At 45.4% G+C, this 23,617-nt stretch overlaps 1 protein-coding gene across 1 annotated transcript in view; it reads left to right on the top strand.

The window, feature by feature from the left end:
* The window catches only part of LOC128686054 (uncharacterized), an 81,431-nt gene that overhangs the window by 16,893 nt on the left and 40,921 nt on the right, over positions 1-23,617 (top strand). The window lies entirely within an intron of this gene.

Here is a 23,617-nt window from a genome sequence, read left to right as displayed (position 1 = left end):
TACCACTAAGGTACTGTCTCCCCGACCACTGTACCACTATGATACTGTCTACCCGACCACTGTACCACTATGATACTGTCTACCCGACCACTATACCACTAAGGTACTGTCTCCCCGTCCACTGTACCACTATGATACTGTCTCCCCGTCTACTGTACCACTAAGGTACTGTCTCCCCGACCACTGTACCACTATGATACTGTCTACCCGACCACTGTACCACTATGATACTGTCTCCCCGACCACTGTACCACTATGATACTGTCTCCCCGTCTACTGTACCACTATGGTACTGTCTCCCCGTCCACTGTACCACTATGATACTGTCTCCCCGACCACTGTACCACTAAGGTACTGTCTCCCCGACCACTGTACCACTATGATACTGTCTCCCCGATCACTGTACCACTATGATACTGTCTCCCCGACCACTGTACCACTATGATACTGTCTCCCCGACCACTGTACCACTTTGATACTGTCTCCCCGTCTATTGTACCACTAAGGTACTGTCTCCCCGACCACTGTACCACTATGATACTGTCTCCCCGACCACTGTACCACTATGATACTGTCTCCCCGTCCACTGTACCACTAAGGTACTGTTTCCCTGTTCCCCTGTACACTGTGCGTGTGTGTGTGTGTGTACTCACCTAGTTGTACTCACCTAGTTGAGGTTGCAGGGGTCGAGTCCAAGCTCCTGGCCCCGCCTCTTCACTGGTCGCTACTAGGTCACTCTCCCTGAACCATGAGCTTTATCGTACCTCTGGTTAAAGCTATGTATGGATCCTGCCTCCACTACATCGCTTCCCAAACTATTCCACTTTCTGACTACTCTGTGGCTGAAGAAATACTTCCTAACATCCCTTTGATTCATCTGTGTCTTCAGCTTCCAACTGTATCCCCGTGTTGCTGTGTCCAGTCTCTGGAACATCCTGTCTTTGTCCACCTTGTCAATTCCTCTCAGTATTTTGTAAGTCGTTATCATGTCCTCCCTATCTCTCCTGTCCTCCAGTGTCGTCAGGTTGATTTCCCTTAACCTCTCCTCGTAGGACATACCTCTTAGCTCTGGGACTAGTCTTGTTGCAAACCTTTGCACTTTCTCTAGTTTCTTTACATGCTTGGCTAGGTGTAGGTTCCAAACTGGTGCCGCATACTCCAATATGTTCCTAACGTACACGGTGTACAGGTTCCTGAACGATTCCTTATTAAGATGTCGGAATGCTGTTCTGAGGTTTGCCAGGCGCCCATATGCTGCAGCAGTTATTTGGTTGATGTGCGCTTCAGGAGATGTGCCTGGTGTTATACTCACCCCAAGATCTTTTTTCTTGAGTGATGTTTGTAGTCTCTGGCCCCCTAGACTGTACTCCGTCTGCGGACTTCTTTGCCCTTCCCCAATCCTCATGACTTTGCACTTGGTGGGATTGAACTCCAGGAGCCAGTTGCTGGACCAGGTCTGCAGCCTATCCAGATCCCTTTGTAGTTCTGCCTGGTCTTCGATCGACTGAACTCTTCTCATCAACTTCACGTCATCTGCAAACAGGGACACCTCGGAGTTTATTCCTTCCGTCATGTCGTTCACAAATACCAGAAACAGCACTGGTCCTAGGACTGACCCCTGTGGGACCCCGCTGGTCACAGGTGCCCACTCTGACACCTCGCCACGTACCATTACTCGCTGCTGTCTTCCTGACAAGTATTCTTTGATTCATTGCAGTGCCTTCCCTGTTATCCCTGCTTGGTCCTCCAGTTTTTGCACTAATCTCTTGTGTGGTACTGTGTCAAACGCCTTCTTGCAGTCCAAGAAAATGCAATCCACCCACCCGTCTCTCTCTTGTCTTACTGCTGTCACCATGTCATAGAACTCCAGTAGGTTTGTGACACAGGATTTCCCGTCTCTGAAACCATGTTGTCTGCTGGTGATGAGATCATTCCTTTCTAGATGTTCCACCATTCTTCTCCTGACAATCTTTTCCATGATTTTGCATGCTATACATGTCAGTGACACTGGTCTGTAGTTTAGTGATTCATGTCTGTCTCCTTTTTTAAAGATTGGGACCACATTTGCTGTCTTCCATGCCTCAGGCAATCTCCCTGTTTCGATAGATGTATTGAATATTGTTGTTAGGGGTACACATAGCGCCTCTGCTCCCTCTCTCAGGACCCATGGAGAGATGTTATCTGGCCCCATTGCCTTTGAGGTATCTAGCTCACTCAGAAGCCTCTTCACTTCTTTCTCGGTTGTGTGTACTGTGTCCAGCTCATTGTGGTGTACCCCACCTCTCTGTCTTTCTGGACCCCCTTCTGTCTCCTCTGTGAACACTTCTTTGAATCTCTTGTTGAGTTCCTCACATACTTCACGGTCATTTCTTGTTGTCTCTCCTCCTTTCTTCCTTAGCCTGATTACCTGGTCCTTGACGGTTGTTTTCTTCCTGATGTGGCTGTATAACAGCTTTGGGTCAGATTTGGCTTTTGCTGCTATGTCGTTTTCATATTGGCGCTGGGCCTCCCTTCTTATCTGTGCATATTCGTTTCTGGCTCTACGACTGCTCTCCTTATTCTCCTGGGTCCTTTGCCTTCTATATTTCTTCCATTCCCTAGCACACTTGGTTTTTGCCTCCTTGCATCTTTGGGTGAACCATGGGCTCATCCTGGGTTTTTCATTATTCCTGTTACCTTTGGGTATAAACCTCTCCTCAGCCTCCTTGCACATTGTTGCTACATATTCCATCATCTCATTAACTGGCTTCCCTGCCAGTTCTCTGTCCCACTGAACCTCATTCAGGAAGTTCCTCATTCCTGTGTAGTCCCCTTTCCTGTAGTTTGGTTTCATTTGTCCTGGCCTTCCTGCTTCCCCCTCCACTTGTAGCTCTACTGTGTATTCGAATCTCAAAACCACATGATCGCTGGCCCCAAGGGGTCTTTCATATGTGATGTCCTCAATATCTGCACTACTCAAGGTGAATACTAAGTCCAGTCTTGCTGGTTCATCCTCTCCTCTCTCTCTTGTAGTGTCCCTTACGTGTTGGTACATGAAGTTTTCCAATACCACCTCCATCATCTTAGCCCTCCATGTATCTTGGCCCCCATGTGGCTCCAAGTTCTCCCAGTCGATCTCCTTGTGGTTAAAGTCACCCATGATCAGTAGCTTTGCCCTGCATGCATGAGCTCTTCTGGCCACTGCAGCCAGTGTGTCAACCAACGCTCTATTGCTCTCGTCATACTCTTGCCTTGGCCTCCTGCTGTTCTGTGGTGGGTTATACATCACTGCAATTATCACCTTGGGACCACCTGAGTGAAGCGTTCCCGCTATGTAATCACTTTCTTCTCCACTGTCTCCTCTCTCCAGCTCATCAAAATTCCATCGGTGTTTGATCAGCAAAGCCACTCCTCCACCCCCCCTGTTGCTTCTGTCTTTTCTCAGGATCTGGTATCCCACTGGAAAGATGGCATCTGTTATCATACCTGTAAGCTTGGTTTCTGTGATCGCTATGATGTCTGGTGATGCCTCTTTGACTCTTTCGTGCCACTCCTCTCACTTGTTTGTTATTCCATCAGCGTTTGTGTACCATACCTTAAGTTTCCTTTCCAACACTGTGGTTTGGGGGGCCTGTGGGGGTGGGAGACCTGGTAGCATACTGTGGGATTCTATGGTTGGGGGTTGGGTGGAAGCTGTGGGTATGGATTGTATTGTGTGTTGGGATGGTGTGATAGGTTGTGGGGTTCTGAGGATAGTTGTGTGCGTGCTTGCCCTTGCTGCTCTGTTCTGCTCTGACTGACCTCTGCTGGTTCCATCCTTGTCTCCTTTCCTAGCTCCTTTCACTTTTTTGTCCTCTCCCTCAGCTGCTGTCTCTCTGTTCGTGTTCTGTCTCTGTCTAGGAACACCTTCTTGTACTCTTTCGAGCTTTTCAACCGTGGTTTCTCTTGGAGGATCCTGTTCCGCACTGCTTCTGTCCTGAGAATCAGCTTGATCGGTCGGTTTCTCCCTTTCAATTTACAATCTCATCCATGTCTTCTCCCCCTATTTCCATGATGATTTTCTCAATCTCCTTTCTTTCTTCCTGCCGTCTTTCAGTGTGTGTCCTTTCCTCTCCCGACATGGATAATCACTGATTTTGCCCTTTCCTCCTCCCATTGCCTCTCCCTCTGTGACTCTGGTTCCTGTCTGTATGTGGTCATTTTCTCCCTTGAGTTTTCCATTGGCTCTTGGTAGCATGGTTGTGCCTCAGCATTCGACCTATCTCCCTCTCCATCTGCACCCATCTGCTCTTCCCTTCCACTCCCTGGCCCTTCTTTGCAGGCTGATATGACCTTAGCATAATTCAATATGGTATGTCTTCTCTGGTTACTACCCCTGAGACTTGCTTCAGCCTGTTTACCTCAAATTCTAGAACCTTTACCCTGGCTACTGCAGTTTCGACTTGTGCCTCCCAATTCTTCGTCTCCTTCTCCAACCTCTTTTCCCATTTCACAGAGAGCTCTTTCTCCATTTTTTTCAGAAAGCTCTCCTAATTTTCTCTCCTATTCTTGCTCTATCCTTTTCCACTGTTCCTCCATCCATTCCTCCCTACCAGTACCATTGTCCTCTGATCCCTGATTCCTGCGAGTCCCAACCATTTTTTTTTTAGTGAAAGAGAGAGAGAGAAAGAAAAAAAAAGAAAAAGGGGGAGAGAGTGAGAGAGAGGGAGAGTGAGAGAAGGGGAGCCTAGAAGGAGGGGAAAAGAAGGGTAAAAAGGGGGAGAAAGTGAGAGAGAGGGAAAAGGTAAGAGAGAGGGGGGAGTGACAAGGGAGGAGAGAGAGAGAGAAAAGAAGAAGAGAGAGAGGGAGAGGGAGAGAGAGAGAGAGAGAGAGAGAGAGAGAGAGAGAGAGAGAGAGAGAGAGAGAGAGAGAGAGAGAGAGAGAGAGAGAGAGAGAGAGAGAGAGAGAGATAGAGGAGGGAGAGAGATGGGGGGGAAAGGAAGGGTTATAGTGTCACTTCACAGGAAGGTGTGAAATCCTGTATATATGTGTGTTTGTGTTTGTGTGTGTGTGTGTGTGTGTGTGTGTGTGTGTGTGTGTGTGTGTGTGTGTGTGTGTGTGTGTGTGTGTGTGTGTGTGCTACAGCTATTCAATTGCCTAACAGCAGAGTTGTTCTCACCAAGTGTGTGTGGATATGTTTATGTAAATAGTCCTTATTTCCCACGTATGTACTACATATGTATTGTATATGTACCCAATCTCTTGGTTCCCACTGTACTCTTATGCGTTTAAAATTACGTTCAAAAATAAATACACTAGGCTTCGCCTACATGCCGCTACCTCTAAATTCTATTATATACCAGTAAATGTTGCTTATTCTAATTCTGATAGCTCGAGGAGAGTGACCCCCAATTCCAGCTAGAGAAAGGTACTATTGACCCCATGCAACTCAAACTAGATGAATATTACTTGCGGCTGGCAGTGTAGTAACGTTGCTGGTCTGTCCTGTCTCCCAGAAGTTGATGTTTGATGCTTCTCGGTAATTTTTCCACTAACTTCCTGTATGCACTATAGTCTCTACCTCTTCTAATTTTTTCACTCACTCTATTTACTGACACATCTATACATATCTCTTATCTCCCTGGTCTTGAGTCGCACTTATTCTTCAAATACCCCACTGCGTTATTATGGCAACACTATTTAGGCCTGACACAACCGTTCACCCTTCCAACGGCCCCCAATAAAACTCAGCCACTAATTTCCTTCGTTTTGTTTTCTGTGATCACTTATATTTCCTTTTATCGGCGCTTAAGTGATTATATGCACTCTTATGCGTGCACACACCTATATCCCACACTCTATTCCTTACGGCACAGTCAGAAATTACCACCAAAACACGAGCTCAAACCGCGTGACTCCTCCACGAGTGTGTGTGTGTGTGTGTGTGTGTGTACTCCTAATTGTACTTACCTAATTGTGGTTGCAGGGGTCGAGACTCAGCTCCTGGCCCCGCCTCTTCACTAATCGCTACTAGGTCCTCTCTCCCTCTGTTTCCTGAGCTTTGTCATATCTCGTCTTAAAGCTATGTATGGTTCCTGCCTCCACTACATCACGTGCCAGGCTATTCCACTTCCTGACGACTCTATGACTGAAGAAATACTTCCTAACATCCCTGTGACTCGTCTGAGTCTTCAGGTACCAGTTGTGACCCCTTGTTTCTGTGTCTCCTCTCTGAAACAACCTGTCTCTGTCCACTTTATCTATTCCACGCAGTATTTTGTATGTCGTTATCATGTCTCCCATGGCCCTTCTGTCCTCCAGTGTCGTCAGTCCAATTTCCCTCAACCTTTCTTCGTAGGACATACCCCTGAACTCCGGAACTAGCCTTGTTGCAAACCTTTGCACTTTCTCTAATTTCTTGACGTGCTTGACAAGGTGTGGATTCCAAACTGGTGCTGCATACTCCAGTATGGGCCTGATGTACACAGTGTACAGTGTCTTGAACGATTCCTTACTTAGGTATCGGAACTCTATTCTCAGGTTTGCCAGGTGCCCATATGCTGCAGCAGTTATCTGGTTGATATGTGCCTCCGGAGACATGCTCGGTGTTATGGTCACCCCAAGATCTTTCTCCTTGAGCGAGGTTTGCAGTCTTTGGCCACCTAGCCTATACTCTGTCTGCGGTCTTCTTTGCCCTTCTCCGATCTTCATGACTTCGCATTTGGCAGGGTTGAATTCAAGAAGCCAGTTGCTGGACCACTTGTCCAGTCTGTCCAGGTCTCTTTGAATTCCTGCCTGATCCTCATCTGATTTAATTCTCATTAACTTCACATCATCTGCGAACAGGGACACCTCTGAGTCTAACCCTTCCATCATGTCATTCACACATACCAAAAATAGCACTGGTCCTAGGACCGACCCCTGTGGGACCCCGCTCATCACAGGTGCCCACTGTGATACCTCATCATGTACCATGACTCGTTGTCTCCCAGTCAGGTATTCTCTCCCATTGCAGTGCCCTTCCTGTTATACGTGCCTGATCCTCTAGCTTTTGCACTAATCTCTGAGAAACTGTGTCAAAGGCCTTCTTGCAGTCCAAGAAGATGCAATCAATCCACCCCCCTCTCTCGTGTCTTACTTCTGTTACTTTATCATAAAACTCCAGAAGGTTTGTGACACAGGATTTGCCTTCCATCAATCCATGCTGGTTGGCATTTATAATCTTGTTTCATTCCAAGTGTTCCACAACTCTCCTCCTGATAATCTTCTCTATGACTTTGCATACTATACACGTCAGTGACACTGGCCTATAGTTTAGTACTCTTTTCTGTCTCCTTTTTTTAAAAATGGGAACTACATATGCCGTCTTCCATACCTCAGGTAGTTGCCCAGTTTCAAGGGATGTGTTGAAGATTTTTGTTAGTGGTACACACAGCATTTCTGCTCCCTCTCTAAGGACCCACAGGGAGATGTTGTCCGGTCCCATTGCCTTTGAGGTATCAAGGTCACTTAGCTTTTTCACCTCCTCCTCAGTTGTATGTGTGTTATCCAACACTTGTTGGTATATTCCTTGTTGGTGTCCCCCTCTGTCCTGTACTTCCAGAGGCCTTCCTGTCTCCAATGTAAATACTTCCTTAAATCTCATGTTGAACTCCTCACATACTTCTTGATCGTTTCTTGTGAGTTCCCCATCTTCTTTCCTCAGCCTGATCACCTGGTAATTGACTGTTGTCTTCTTCCTAATGTGGCTATACAGCAATGTCGGGTCAGACTTGACTTTCGATGCTATGTCGTTTTCGTACTGTAGCTGGGCTTCCCTCCTTATCTGTGCATACTCGTTTCTGGCTCTTTGGCTAATCTCTTTATTTTCCTGAGTCCTTTGCCTCCTGTACCTTTTCCATTCTCTGGTGTACTGAGTTTTTGCCTTCCTACACCTTCGGGTAAACCAAAGACTAGCTTTGGTCTTCCCATTTGAATGTATGTCATCCAACACTTGTTGGTGTGTGTGTGTGTGTGTGTGTGTGTGTACTCACCTATTTGTGGTTGCAGGGGTCGAGTCCTAGCTCCTGGCCCCGCCTCTTCACCGGTTGCTACTAGACCCTCTCTCTCCCCGCTCCATGAGCTTTATCAAACTTCGTCTTAAAACTGTGTATGGTTCCTGCCTCCACTACGTCATTTTCTAGGCTATTCCACTGCCTTACAACTCTATGACTGAAGAAATACTTCCTACTATCTCTCTGACTCATTTGTGTCTTCAACTTCCAATTGTGGCCTCTTGTTTCTGTGTCCCCTCCCTGGAACATCCTGTCTTTGTCCACCTTGTCTATTCCACACAGTATTTTATATGTCGTTATCATGTCTCCCCTGACCCTCCTGTCCTCCAGTGTCGTCAGGCCGATTTCCCTTAATCTTTCTTCATAGGACATTCCCCTTAGCTCTGGAACTAACCTTGTTGCAAACCTTTGTACTTTCTCTAGTTTCTTGACGTGCTTTATCAAGTGCGGGTTCCAAACAGGTGCTGCATACTCCAGTATGGGCCTGACATACACGGTGTACAGTGTCTTGAATGATTCCTTACTAAGGTGTCGGAATGCTGTTCTCAGGTTTGCCAGGCGCCCATATGCTGCAGCAGTTATCTGATTGATGTGTGCTTCCGGAGACATGCTCGGTGTTATACTCACCCCAAGATCTTTCTCCTTGAGTGAGGTTTGCAGTCTTTGGCCACCTAGCCTATACTCTGTGTGTGTGTCTTGTGTGCCCTTCCCCTATCTTCATGACTTTGCATTTGGCAGGATTAAATTCGAGAAGCCATTTGCTGGACCAGGTGTCCAGTCTGTCCAGGTCTCTTTGAAGTCCTGCCTGGTCCTCATCAGATTTAATTCTCCTCATTAACTTCACATCGTCTGCAAACAGGGACACTTCTGAGTCTAACCCTTCCGTCATGTCGTTCACATATACCAAAAATAGCACTGGTCCTAGGACCGACCCCTGTGGGACCCCGCTCGTCACAGGTGCCCACTGTGATACATCATTACGTACCATGACTCGTTGTTGCCTCCCTGTCAGGTATTCTCTGATCCATTGCAGTGCCCTTCCTGTTATATGCGCCTGATGCTCTAGCTTCTGCACTAATCTCTTGTGAGGAACTGTGTCAAAGGCCTTCTTGCAGTCCAAGAAGATGCAATCAACCCACCCCTCTCTCTCTTGTCTTACTTCTGTTATTTTATCATAAAACTCCAGAAGGTTTGTGACACAGGATTTGCCTTCCGTGAATCCGTGCTGGTTGGCATTTATACTCCTGTTCCGTTCCAGGTGCTCCACCACTCTCCTCCTGATAATCTTCTCCATAATTTTGCATACTATACACGTCAATGACACAGGTCTATAGTTTAGTGCCTCTTTTCTGTCTCCTTTTTTGAAAATGGGAACTATATTTGCCGTCTTCCATACCTCAGGTAGTTGCCCAGTTTCCAGGGATGTGTTGAAGATTGTGGTAAGTGGTATGCACAACATATCTGCTCCCTCTCTAAGGGCCCATGGAGAGATGTTGTCCGGTCCCATTGCCTTTGAGGTATTGATGTCCCTTAGCAGTTTCTTCACCTCCTCCTCATCTGTGTGTCGTCCAACACTTGTTGGTGTATTCCTTGTGTGTAAATACTTCCTTAAATCTCGTGTGTGTGTTTCTTGTGAGTTCTCCACCTTCTTTCCTCAGCCTGTGTGTGTGTATACAGCAGTTTCGGGTCATGTGTGTGTGTGTGTGTGTTTCTGTGTTTTCCTGGGTCCTATGCCTCCTGTACCTTTTCCATTCTCTGTGTGTTTTTGTCCCTACACCTTCGGGTTTTTTGTGTGTGTGTGTGAATACCTGCAGCTCATTTTGGAGTGGAAAGAAGACCCTGCATTTAATTTCTTCCATTAGAATGAAGAAAAGTGGAGTGTACATGTAGTGAGTGCCAGTGAGGGAGGATAAATAACGGTCATCTGAGGGTTGGAGGGAGCAGTGAGGGGAAGTGGGCAACTTGGAGGAGGGGTAGGACTGCTTACGTTTCCCTCCCTTCCTCCAAACACGAACACATACACCGTTCAGGTTCGTTTGGATAACAGAGTGTTTGTTCACCTTGTGTAGATAATGTAGAGCGTATAGCGGTGTATTGTTTATATTGTGGGGCTGTGTATAGTGTCGTGTTATGTATAATGAGGTGTCTTTTAGTGCGGTGAGTGGACAACTCTGCCAGGCGTGCCTTCCCTAGTCATCACCCCTCCTCCACTACTCACTCACCCTCATCACTCCTCGTATCACCTCCACCTCCTCCCTCTCCCGCCTTCCACAAGAACTCGAGACCACTAACCAGATCTAGGTCTTCACTGTCCTCCACCCCTCTCCACCCGTGCCATGAACAACCCAGGGTATGTGCCTCCACTCACACATGCCATTCTCCCTTCAGCCCAAGCTTGCCACACAGCTTAAGGTATGGCAGATGATGCAGCTAGCCAGCCACAAAACCAGGGAAACAGTGCAACTAACAGTGAAAGAGAGGCACATGTCAGGTGTGTAGAGCGCATTGGGCACTCAACAGGAATGGCCTGATACGTGCACACAATGGGTGTGCTGGATCACATATGGTCCCTGCAGAGAGCAGCCCACAGCCTCCACAGGTAGATGGAAGTTCCAATGGTAACCTTCTCAGTTGTGAAGATCCTCTGATGACATTCAAATCCACTACTAGCAGTACCCTATCTCACATTCGTAAAGCGACTCGTCCATATGCAGCAGGGAAATTCACAGACCTTCTTAAGCAAGTAACTGTAGGTTCCACCAATTTAGAAGCCCAGGTCACCATTAAGGCTTGGGACAACCTACTCCTGTTCGGCATTGTATGTCTTGCAGTTCCTCAAGGGCGAGGCAAAATGCTAACCACATCAGTCATCAAGGCAGTGCTCAACTACCCAAGAACAGATAATTGTGTCCCTCTGCCCCATCATCGCAGGAATCACAGAGGCAGACCCAAGAGAAATTTCACTGAAAACGAGAAAATCTGCGCACAGGTTGGCAAAAAAATCGAAGGTATCACAGTGGGAGCAATCAGAATAATTACAAGTGACGACACTGTTGCTCACAAAGATGAGACCACAGCCCAAACACTATGAGACAAACACCCAACAACGGACACCAGAGTCGTTAACAACAACCCTGAGGAAGACCTCATCACTGGACAACTAATTTTGCCAGAATCAGAAGTCTATAAAGCGATAGTGTCATTTCCAGCAAGATCTGCAGGAGGTTACACTGGAAATTGACCACAACAAATCAAAGAGATGGCAAATCCAGTACTCGGCACAGTTGCATCAATTCTTCTCTCAGAGTTAACAACCTCCGTCAACAACTGTCTGGCTGGGCAGTTTCCAGAAGAAATTAATCCTTTCTTTTTTGGAGCCTCATTATGCACTTTAAAGAAGGATGGGGGAATCAGACCCATTGCTGTTGGTAACACTCTTCGCCGTCTCGTTGCCAAAGCGGCAGTAAGAACATTAGCCTAGAAGCTGCCAGTTTACTCCAGTCACACCAACTGGGCTTTGGGGTCTCTCAAGGAAGTGAAGCCGCAGCTCATGCGGCAAGGGCCTACATCAGGGACCTACCAGACGACAAGGTCATTGTTAAACTTGACTTTAGAAATGCTTTTAATATGGTGAAAAGAGATGTGGTCTTGCCAGCGATTCATTATCGGTTCCCCAGTCTTTTTCTCTTCATTTCAGCTGGCTACAGCAAACCCTCAATTCTTTTGTTAGGCAAGCATGAAATTCCTTCATCAGAGGGTGTTCAGCAGGGTGGCTCACTCACTCCACTTCTTTTCTGCTTGGCGGTGAGAGAACTAACTTCCAGCCTGTGCAGCGAGCTCAACATCTGGTACCTGGATGATGACACTCTGGCAGGTACTGAAGAGTCTTTGCTAGAGGACCTACATCTGGTGAAGACACAGGGAGAAGCCTTGGGATTCGTCCTCAATTCCTTCAAGTATGAAGTCATCACAACGAGCCAAGAAATAATTAGAGCTGTGCGAACAATCCTTCTCTACTACCACTTCATCCACCCCAGGACCATTGAAGCAGCTGTGCGGTGGGACACCATTACAGACTCCTTCAGTAGACGAGCTCCTCCCAAAGATCACAAGCAGTCCCACTGGGACAAACCGATTATGGAAAAAATCGCCAACACAATGCTAACCAACGCTTCAGGAAAAGACAAAACTTGTCTCCTAGTGGTGAAGGCACCACATTCAGGAGATTTCCTCTCAACTGTTCCCAAATCCTGCCTGGGCACTCGACTCGACCCACAGGCCATTCAGATTGGTGTTGCTCATTGTCTAGCCACCCCCATACTCACCGAACACAGGTGTATTTGCGGCAGGGCGACGGCTGATCAATTCGGAGTTCATGGTCTTATGTGTCACACATAAGAAGGGAAGTATGCTATATATGAGGAGGCCAACAACATCATAAAGAGAAGCCTCGCTGCAGCCCATTGCCCAGCTCAACGGGAATCCCAAATACAGAGATCTGACAGAAGTCAAAAGCATCCTGATGGAGCCACTATGCTACCCTGGAAGGACGGTAAGCAGATTGCCTGGGACTATACCTTTGCTACCACACTGGCGGACACCTACTTGCCATTCTCGGAAGCTGAAGAGCATGGAGCCGCCAGCTACAGGGAGACCCACAGGGGCCCTCAAATATGAAGGCCTGCCCCCTTGCTATAACTTCATCCCAATAGGGTTGGAGATCCTTGGAGCATGGGGCAAGTGTGCTCTTCGGTTCCTTAAAGAGCTGGGTGAAAAATTTGTCACAGAAACCAAGGAACACAGAGCGGCCAGCTTCTTCTTTCAGAGACTTAGTGTTGCGATCCAGAGGGAAAATGCCTGCAGCATTCTGGGCACATGGCCCACCGCCGGGGAGCTGGACGAAGTATTTGAGTTGTAGGCTCTGAAATGTTATCTATGTTGTTCTACATCCTATTGCATTTTTGTGAATGTATTTTGTCTTTAAATAGTGTCTACATAGAATATAGAATACAAGGGGTGGTAGGAGAAGACAATATTCAAACAACTCCAGGGAGAACCTTGAGTTTTCCTTGAAGTAAGTTTATTCTTTTCTCTGAGGATGAGGGTCCCCAGCAGTTTCAGAGATGGTACCTCTCTATTATATATATATATATATATATATATATATATATATATATATATATATATATATATATATATATATATATATATATATATATATATATATATATATATATATATATATATATATATATATATATATATATATATATATATATATATATATATATATATATATATATATATATATATATATATGTGTGTGTGTGTGTGTGTGTGTGTATATTTATATTTTTATATTATCACACTGGCCGATTCCCACCAAGGCAGGGTGGCCCGAAAAAGAAAAACTTTCACCATCATTCACTCCATCACTGTCTTGCCAGAAGGGTGCTTCACACTACAGTTTTTAAACTGCAACATTAACACCCCTCCTTCAGAGTGCAGGCACTGTACTTCCCATCTCCAGGACTCAAGTCCGGCCTGCCGGTTTCCCTGAATCCCTTCATAAATGTTACTTTGCTCACACTCCAACAGCACGTCAAGTATTAAAAACCATTTGTCTCCATTCACTCCTATCAAACACGCTCATGCATGCCTGCTGGAAGTCCAAGCCCCTCGCACACAAAACCTCCTTTACCCCCTCCCTCCAACCTTTCCTAGGCCGACCCCTACCCCGCCTTCCTTCCACTACAGACTGATACACTCTTGAAGTCATTCTGTTTCGCTCCATTCTCTCTACATGTCCGAACCACCTCAACAACCCTTCCTCAGCCCTCTGGACAACAGTTTTGGTAATTCCGCACCTCCTCCTAACTTCCAAACTACGAATTCTCTGCATTATATTCACACCACACATTGCCCTCAGACATGACATCTCCACTGCCTCCAGCCTTCTCCTCGCTGCAACATTCATCACCCACGCTTCACACCCATATAAGAGCGTTGGTAAAACTATACTCTCATACATTCCCCTCTTTGCCTCCAAGGACAAAGTTCTTTGTCTCCACAGACTCCTAAGTGCACCACTCACTCTTTTTCCCTCATCAATTCTATGATTCACCTCATCTTTCATAGACCCATCCGCTGACACGTCCACTCCCAAATATCTGAATACGTTCACCTCCTCCATACTCTCTCCCTCCAATCTGATATTCAATCTTTCATCACCTAATCTTTTTGTTATCCTCATAACCTTACTCTTTCCTGTATTCAGCTTTAATTTTCTTCTTTTGCACACCCTACCAAATTCATCCACCAATATCTGCAACTTCTCTTCAGAATCTCCCAAGAGCACAGTGTCATCAGCAAAGAGCAGCTGTGACAACTCCCACTTTGTGTGTGATTTTTTATCTTTTAACTCCACGCCTCTTGCCAAGACCCTCGCATTTACTTCTCTTACAACCCCATCTATAAATATATTAAACAACCACGGTGACATCACACGTCCTTGTCTAAGGCCTACTTTTACTGGGAAAAAATTTCCCTCTTTCCTACATACTCTAACTTGAGCCTCACTATCCTCGTAAAAACTCTTCACTGCTTTCAGTAACCTACCTCCTACACCATACACTTGCAACATCTGCCACATTGCCCCCCTATCCACCCTGTCATACGCCTTTTCCAAATCCATAAATGCCACAAAGACCTCTTTAGCCTTATCTAAATACTGTTCACTTATATGTTTCACTGTAAACACCTGGTCCACACACCCCCTACCTTTCCTAAAGCCTCCTTGTTCATCTGCTATCCTATTCTCCGTCTTACTCTTAATTCTTTCAATTATAACTCTACCATACACTTTACCAGGTACACTCAACAGACTTATCCCCCTATAATTTTTACACTCTCTTTTATCCCCTTTGCCTTTATACAAAGGAACTATGCATGCTCTCTGCCAATCCCTAGGTACCTTACCCTCTTCCATACATTTATTAAATAATTGCACCAACCACTCCAAAACTATATCCCCACCTGCTTTTAACATTTCTATCTTTATCCCATCAATCCCGGCTGCCTTACCCCCTTTCATTTTACCTACTGCCTCACGAACTTCCCCCACACTCACAACTGGCTCTTCCTCACTCCTACAAGATGTTATTCCTCCTTGCCCTATACACGAAATCACAGCTTCCCTATCTTCATCAACATTTAACAATTCCTCAAAATATTCCCTCCATCTTCCCAATACCTCTAACTCTCCATTTAATAACTCTCCTCTCCTATTTTTAACTGACAAATCCATTTGTTCTCTAGGCTTTCTTAACTTGTTAATCTCACTCCAAAACTTTTTCTTATTTTCAACAAAATTTGTTGATAACATCTCACCCACTCTCTCATTTGCTCTCTTTTTACATTGCTTCACCACTCTCTTAACCTCTCTCTTTTTCTCCATATACTCTTCCCTCCTTGCATCACTTCTACTTTGTAAAAACTTCTCATATGCTAACTTTTTCTCCCTTACTACTCTCTTTACATCATCATTCCACCAATCGCTCCTCTTCCCTCCTGCACCCACTTTCCTGTAACCACAAACTTCTGCTGAACACTCTAACACTACATTTTTAATCCTACCCCATAGCTCTTCGACCCCATTGCCTATGCTCTCATTAGCCCATCTATCCTCCAATAGCTGTTTATATCTTACCCTAACTGCCTCCTCTTTTAGTTTATAAACCTTCACCTCTCTCTTCCCTGATGCTTCTATTCTCCTTGTATCCCATCTACCTTTTACTCTCAGTGTAGCTACAACTAGAAAGTGATCTGATATATCTGTGGCCCCTCTATAAACATGTACATCCTGAAGTCTACTCAACAGTCTTTTATCTACCAATACATAATCCAACAAAACACTGTCATTTCGCCCTACATCATATCTTGTATACTTATTTATCCTCTTTTTCTTAAAATATGTATTACCTATAACTAAACCCCTTTCTATACAAAGTTCAATCAAAGGGCTCCCATTATCATTTACACCTGGCACCCCAAACTTACCTACCACACCCTCTCTAAAAGTTTCTCCTACTTTAGCATTCAGGTCCCCTACCACAATTACTCTCTCACTTGGTTCAAAGGCTCCTATACATTCACTTAACATCTCCCAAAATCTCTCTCTCTCCTCTGCATTCCTCTCTTCTCCAGGTGCATACACGCTTATTATGACCCACTTCTCGCATCCAACCTTTACTTTAATCCACATAATTCTTGAATTTACACATTCATATTCTCTTTTCTCCTTCCATAACTGATCATTTAACATTACTGCTACCCCTTCCTTTGCTCTAACTCTCTCAGATACTCCAGATTTAATCCCATTTATTTCCCCCCACTGAAACTCTCCTACCCCCTTCAGCTTTGTTTCGCTTAGAGCCAGGACATCCAACTTCTTTTCATTCATAACATCAGCAATCATCTGTTTCTTGTCATCCGCACTACATCCACGCACATTTAAGCATCCCAGTTTTATAAAGTTTTTCTTCTTCTCTTTTTTAGTAAATGTATACAGGAGAAGGGATTACTAGCCCATTGCTCCCGGCATTTTAGTCGCCTCATACGACACGCATGGCTTACGGAGGAAAGATTCTTTTCCACTTCCCCATGGACAATAGAAGAAATAAAAAAGAACAATAGCTATTTAGAAAAAGGAGAAAAACCTAGATGTATGTGTATATATATATGCATGTGCGTGTCTGTGAAGTGTGACCAAAGTGTAAGTAGGAGTAGCAAGATATCCCTGTTATCTAGCGTGTTTGAGACAGAAAAAGAAACCATATATATATATATATATATATATATATATATATATATATATATATATATATATATATATATATATATATATATATATATATATATATATATATATATACATACATACATACATACATACATACATACATACATATGTACAAACAATGTCTGAATATATTAACACTATTTTATTAACACATCGGCCGTCTCCCACCAAGGCAGGGTGACCCGAAAAAGTAAAACCTTCATCATTCACTCCACCACTGTCTTACCAGAGACGCTCTTACAATACAGTTATAAAACTGCAACATTAACACCCCTCCTTCAGAGTGCAGGCACTGTACTTCCCATCTCCAGGACTCAAGTCCGGCCTGCCGGTTTCCCTGAATCCTTTCATGAATGTTACTCAGACAAGCACTCTTCTGGTGAAATATTCAAGTAGATTCGCCATGTCGTGGTGGGAAGAATTGCCATTTCATTCTTTTAGACATGTCAGTATAGAACTACGAATTACGACTGCTTGTCACTCCATATTGTTTTGTTTCTCAGAAGCCGCGGTAATGAGTTTCACTGACAATTGTATGGTGACGGAGGTGAGGAGCGACAGGTAACTTAGTGCACTTGCTGTGCACTTGCTGCCTCAGTTAAGCAGTAACTAAACCCACACGAATATCAGACAAACCCACAATAAACCAAGGCAGTCTGCCATTTTCATACAAGAGATGATGGAGAAGTCTGGAGGCAATAAATCCTGAATGAGTGTCTAGCAAGAGTATCTGAACCTTATGATGACAACGAGGATACAAGGAGTAATAACTATGTAGTGGTAGAATGCTATGATAGTCACAGCAGCACTGATGGTAACCAGCGGTTCTGTAACAAGAGTGTAGTAACAGGAATAGTTCATATAGTCACAGTATTAATTTGGTAGAAGGAGTTTTGATGCTCACATCTTAAATTTACTTTCATCTCTGTAAATTGCAAGTCATTTTTTCCACCAATATATTTTCCAGTGTTCTATCTTTTATTTACACAGTGGTTGCTAATGGGTTGGATTATGAGTTCCTAACTTTATTTACAAGCTAAGAGCTGTTGCCTCTTCAAGGGGGACTCCTTGGTGTTGTGAAGAGGCTCTTGGTCTGAGGAATTAGACCTCTCGGTCTCCTTCCTCAGACCGAGCCTAATTACCCCCCAATCCCCCCTTCCCTATCCCATATTCCCCATCCTCCCCTTTTTCCTTTCCTCTTCCTCCTTCCCGCCCTTCCTCTTTTTGGGAATTTTCCCTCAGGTATGCTAGTTCCTAGGTAGGGGAATGGGTACCGGGGTCCATCCCATTCTGTTGAGGTTCTTGGCGGTGGTGTAGTTTGCTGTGGAATCTGGATCGCCTGGGGATGTCCCGATCCCTCTCCGGTATCCCAGAGGGTGGCTTTGGGTGTCTTTCGGGTGATGGGTGTATCTCTGGAAGCCACCTTTCGGATTCCGGGGTTGGTGGCCGAAGGAGGTATGCTTTGTGGTGGATATCCGGCCGCCCTCTCTTTTGTCCACCGAGGTAGCTCGGCAGATGTGAGGGTATGGCACGGGTTCCATGCTGCATCTGTGCTACTTGCGGTGCTGAGGTCCTCTTGGGCATGGAGGGAGATTTCTGGCCCTTTCATTCCTCCTAGGAACTATCCCTCCCCGGTCCCCCCTTTTTTTTATTTTTTTTTATTTTTATTCTCTTTTCTTCTTTCTTTTTTTTCTTAAAAACAAAAAGAAAGAAGTAACCTAACCATGGAGTTCCCAATCCATGACCCCGCTACCCCCGGGCTCCTTCTTGTTACTGCACCCTGTTCTGACCTTGCCACATCTTTTGACCACTCTTCGGACACTCCTAAGGCCCCTGTACCTCTTGCTGGTGCTGTTTCGTCACCTGCTTCAGGTGCCGGGGTTTCGACTGACTCCTTCGATTTGTCTGACCTCTGCTCTCCTTTGACTATGCTTCTGGCCTCTCCTCTATGGTGTGGCAATTTTCAAATTGCCTGCCCATCCCACGTCGGACCAACTCTGGTCCCACTTCTAAATGCCAACGACAATCTCCTGATGATGTTACTTTGTTACCTTCCCATTCTACTCGGAAAAGACTGACATGTCATGCACTCCCTCTCCACACTCAGTTTTGGACCAGACAATGGACTAAATTCTTTACTTTAAGACTGACTTCTTCCACTGCCTATCTTTCCAACCATAGTATTGGCAAAGCGCTCCTACGCCATGTTGGTAGAGATATTTCCTTTCATGTTCTTAAGAGTGGTACGTGCATCATCACAGTCCAGAATGCTACCCAAGCTCATGATCTTTCTCTTCTTTCACATACTGATACTATTCCTATCACTATCGAAAAACATCATTCCCTCAATTCTTGTAGCGGTACTGTCATTCTACCTCATACCATAGTCCAACAGAATTTCCAGACATGTGGCAATGACATTCTCGAACATCTGGAACTCCAAGATCTCCCAATTCTCAAGGTAGACACTTATGTTCTTCCTGCCCGCAGGCGGAGACGATACCCTTGCAATGTGGCTCGTTTAACTTTTGACAGCCATGAACTCCCATCCTCTGTTTATGTAGCAAGACATCGGTTACAAGTTCAAATGGCGATCCCTACACCACAACAGTGTAGAAATTGCTGGCGATTTGGCCACCCAGCAAAATATTGCAGATCTATAGCCGAATGCCCAGTCTGTGGTGCCGATGACCATTCTAATACATTTTGCAGTCGACCTCTCTCTTGCCTTAATTGTCATGAGGCTCACTCTTCGTACTCTCGCTGTTGCCAGGTCTACTTAAATGAGCGGGAAATTTGTTGCCTCAAAGAGGCAGAAGGTCTCCCTTATGCTATGGCAGTTTCTCATCTCTGCCTCCAAGGGAGACTACCCCGTGTTTCTTATTCTCGTGTTTCAAAAGTTCCCCCACTTCTGGGGTCCCATCTTCTGCAGCCTCCTCTGCAGTTGCCAGTCCCATAGTCACTCCTGAATCTAATTCTTTTGCTGTCCTGGGCTCAGACGTCCCTACTTCAACACCTCAGTCTGTTCTCATTTCTTCGTGTTCTCCCTCACAGGCCCCGGTATCGACAAGACCTCGTATGACACCTCCTCCCAATCGTCTCTCTATTTCTCAGAAGTCCAAAAAATCTCCTTTAACCCCTCCTTCCCTTCATCCACCTCCACATTTTACATTCCCGGTCTCTATACCTGGGTCTTCCCCTTTCACTGGTTCTGTTACAAGTGTGGAGGTTCATCCTCCTCCTTGTACTGTGCCTTCCTCCCCTGTCCCCTCCCAAGTTTCTTCCTCTTCTGCCACCTCCCAGGTTTCTGCCTCTTCTGTCCCCTCCCACACTTCTCCAGTTCCCTCCACCCTTTCGCCCCCCCCCTACCTTGGTACAGTCCATTACAGTTCCAATCTTTACTCAAACTCCTCCTCCATCCATCTCCAATATTGTCTCCCATATGACGTCTCTGAACTCCGAAACACTTGAAGCAATCTCTGAATATATTTCAGAGACCAAACCATCAATTGACACTGATCCACCCTCTGTTCCTTCTCTATCCTTTTCTCCATCTGCACAACTCTTTTCTTCACAGTGCACTGTTCCTTTGCTGCTTGAACGTTTTCCATTGCCACTGCATGTGGACTTTTCTAACCCCTCTAGTCAGTAGGTACCCTTACCTGTGGATTTCTAGTATCTTTATCGTTGCCAATCATGGCCTATTTACAGTGGAATATACGCAGCCTCAGGGGTAATCGGGGTGAGCTTCAGATGTTGCTCTCCCAGTTTTCCCCTGTTGGTGTTTGCTTACAGGAACCAAAATTACACTCTGCTGTTATCTATCCCATCTCAGGCTACAATTTATTGTATTCTTCGGATCCTTTTCCTGATGGGACCTTTAATGAAAGTGCCCTTCTATGCACTGATATTCCGTACTATCAGCTATTTGTTCATACTTCACTGCATTACACAGCAGCCCGTATCCACTTGCATAGGTGGTATACACTCTGTTCTTTGTATCTCTCTCCTTCTCGGGCATTATCTATCCCGGATATAGCCTTTCTTGTTTCAGCATTACTTCCACCACTTCTGTTACTTGGCGATTTTAATGCCCATCATTTCCTCTGGAGGGGTCTCACTGTGATTCCCGTGGCATTCAGTTAGAGACTTTTCTTGCTTCCCACCCCACGCAGTACTTTTGAAATGCGCTGCATGGGGGAGGTACCAGTACAATAGAACCACAGAGAGACTTCTTGATTTTAAGCAGAAGCGTGCATTCGCTCGCCGTGTCATCCGTGACGCTAAACGCACTTGCTGGCGAGATTATGTCTCCACCATCACCTCTGCTTCCTCTATGAGTGCAGTCTGGAAAAAAGTACAGAAACTGAATGGTAAATATTCTCCTGACTGGGCTCCTGTTCTGCGGGTTGCTGGTGTTGATATAGCAAACCCTCTAGATGTTGCCAATGAAACTGGCAATTATCTGGTCAGTATTTCTCTGGGGCTCCATCTATGCCCCTCGTTTCTTTCCTCAAAGTCTGCCAGAGAGTTAGCACCCTTGGACTTTTCTTCTCTCAGAGAAGGACAGTATAATGTGCCTTTTACACTTCAGGAACTGGAGGCAACACTCTTAGCTTGCAGATCATCAACAGCTAGGCCCGACGACATTCATATTCGTATGTTACAACATTTACATTAGTCAGCCCTTGCAGTCCTCGTACGCCTTTTCAACTTTTCAATCTTATTTGGTCACAAGGAGTTCTTCCACAGCTGTGGAAATCTGCCATTGTTCTCCTTTTCCGCAAACCGGGTACTAAGGAACATGAAGCCTTCCACTATCGTCCCATCGCTCTTACCAGTGCAGTTTGCAAAGTGATGGAATGTCTGGTAAATAGACATTTAATGTGGTATTTAGAGACACACAACAGTCTCTCCACTCATCAATATGGCTTTCGTAAGGGCCGTTCTACCATAGAACCATTACTACGCTTGGATACGTATGTTCGTAATGCCTTTGCGAATAACCACTCAGTTATTGCTATATTTTTTGACCTTGAGAAGGCACATGACACAACTTGGAGGTATAATATTTTGGCCCAAGCCCACTCCTTAGGCCTCCGAGGCAATCTACCATCTTTCCTTAAGAACTTTTTAACTGACGGACATTTCCGTGTTCAAGTCAATAATGTGCTCTCCCCAGACTTTGTCCAAGCTGAAGGTGTCCCTCAGGGATGTGTTCTGAGCACAATACTTTTTCTCCTTGCTATAAATGATTTGGCCTCTGTTCTTCCATCCAATATTTGGTCATCACTCTATGAAGATGACTTCGCTATTGCGTGTGCAGGCGCTGACTGACACCTCATTACAGTTTCTCTCCAGCATGCAGTCGACCGTGTTTCCAATTGGGCCACCATGCATGGGTTTAAATTTTCCAGTACCAAAACTCACCAAATTACTTTCACTAGACGCTCTGTCATCTCCGATCATCCTTTGTACCTCTATGGCTCCCGTATCCCTGAAAGTGATACAGTCATGTTTCTAGGCCTTCTCTTTGACCATAGGTTATCCTGGAAACCCCACATTACCTCTCTGAAGGCAACTTGTCACAACTGGCTGAACCTTCTTAAAACCCTTGCTCATCTTTCATGGGGAGCTGATCGTCGAACTCTCCTTTGCCTACATTCAGCCCTCATTTTATCGAAACTCGATTATGGTGACCAGATCTATTCAGCGGCCTCTCCTGCTACTCTCTCTAGCCATAACCCCATCCATCACCAAGGATTACATTTTGCCTTGGTGCTTTTCGCTCTTCCCCCGCTGAGAGCCTCTATGCAGAGCGAATGTTCCATCCTTGTCCGATCGCTGTGATGCCCATTGCCTTCGCTACTATGTACACAATCACGATCTCTGCAATCCTTCCATTTATAGAATGGTCACTGATATTAATAGACATTCTTTATTTGTTTGCCGCCCCTGTTTGCTCCATCCCTTCTCTCTTCACCTACATTCGCTCTTGTCTTCCCTTCAGTTGCCACCTTTATACGTTCATGTAGCATCTCACTTCTCCCTACCCCCCTGGGAAGTTCCAGCTGTTCAGGTCTGTTCTTTCTCACTCCCTTGCTCGTAAGCCCAATTGCCTATGGTGGCTTCCCGCTCTCTTTTTCTTGACCACTTCTGCTCTCATTCTCATGCCATCGCAGTGTACACAGATGGCTCTAAGTCTTCTGACAGCATCAGATTCGCAGCAATGTTTCCGGACAGCGTCATGCAAGGGCATTTACTATCTTCGGCTAGCATTTTTGCTGTTGAATTGTATGCCATTCTTGTAGCACTTATTCGTATCGCATTTATGCCTGTGTCATCATTTGTGGTTGTCTCAGACTCCCTTAGTGCTCTACAGGCTATACGGAAATTTGATACACCTCACCCCCTAGTTCTCCGTATCCAACTTTGGCTATGCCGTATCTCTACCAAGCATAAAGATATAGTTTTTTGCTGGGTCCCTGGTCATGTTGACGTACAGGGCAATGAACAGGCAGACACTGCTGTGTGGTCAGCAGTACATGACCTACCAATTTCATATAGAGGTGTTCCATTTCCGGACTGTTTTGCTGTAATAGCTGCCCATCTTCACACCCATTAGCAACAACATTGGTCAACTCTACTCGGTAACAAACTTCATTCTATTAAACTGAGCATAGGTTACTGGCCGTCTTCTTGTCATCAGTGCCGAGGTTGGGAAACTACTCTCTCCTGCCTTCGC

This window comes from Cherax quadricarinatus, chromosome 9 (genome assembly GCF_038502225.1).
Source record: "Cherax quadricarinatus isolate ZL_2023a chromosome 9, ASM3850222v1, whole genome shotgun sequence".
NCBI classification, from domain to species: Eukaryota; Metazoa; Arthropoda; class Malacostraca; order Decapoda; family Parastacidae; genus Cherax; species Cherax quadricarinatus.
This window is presented reverse-complemented; position numbering and strand designations above follow the sequence as displayed.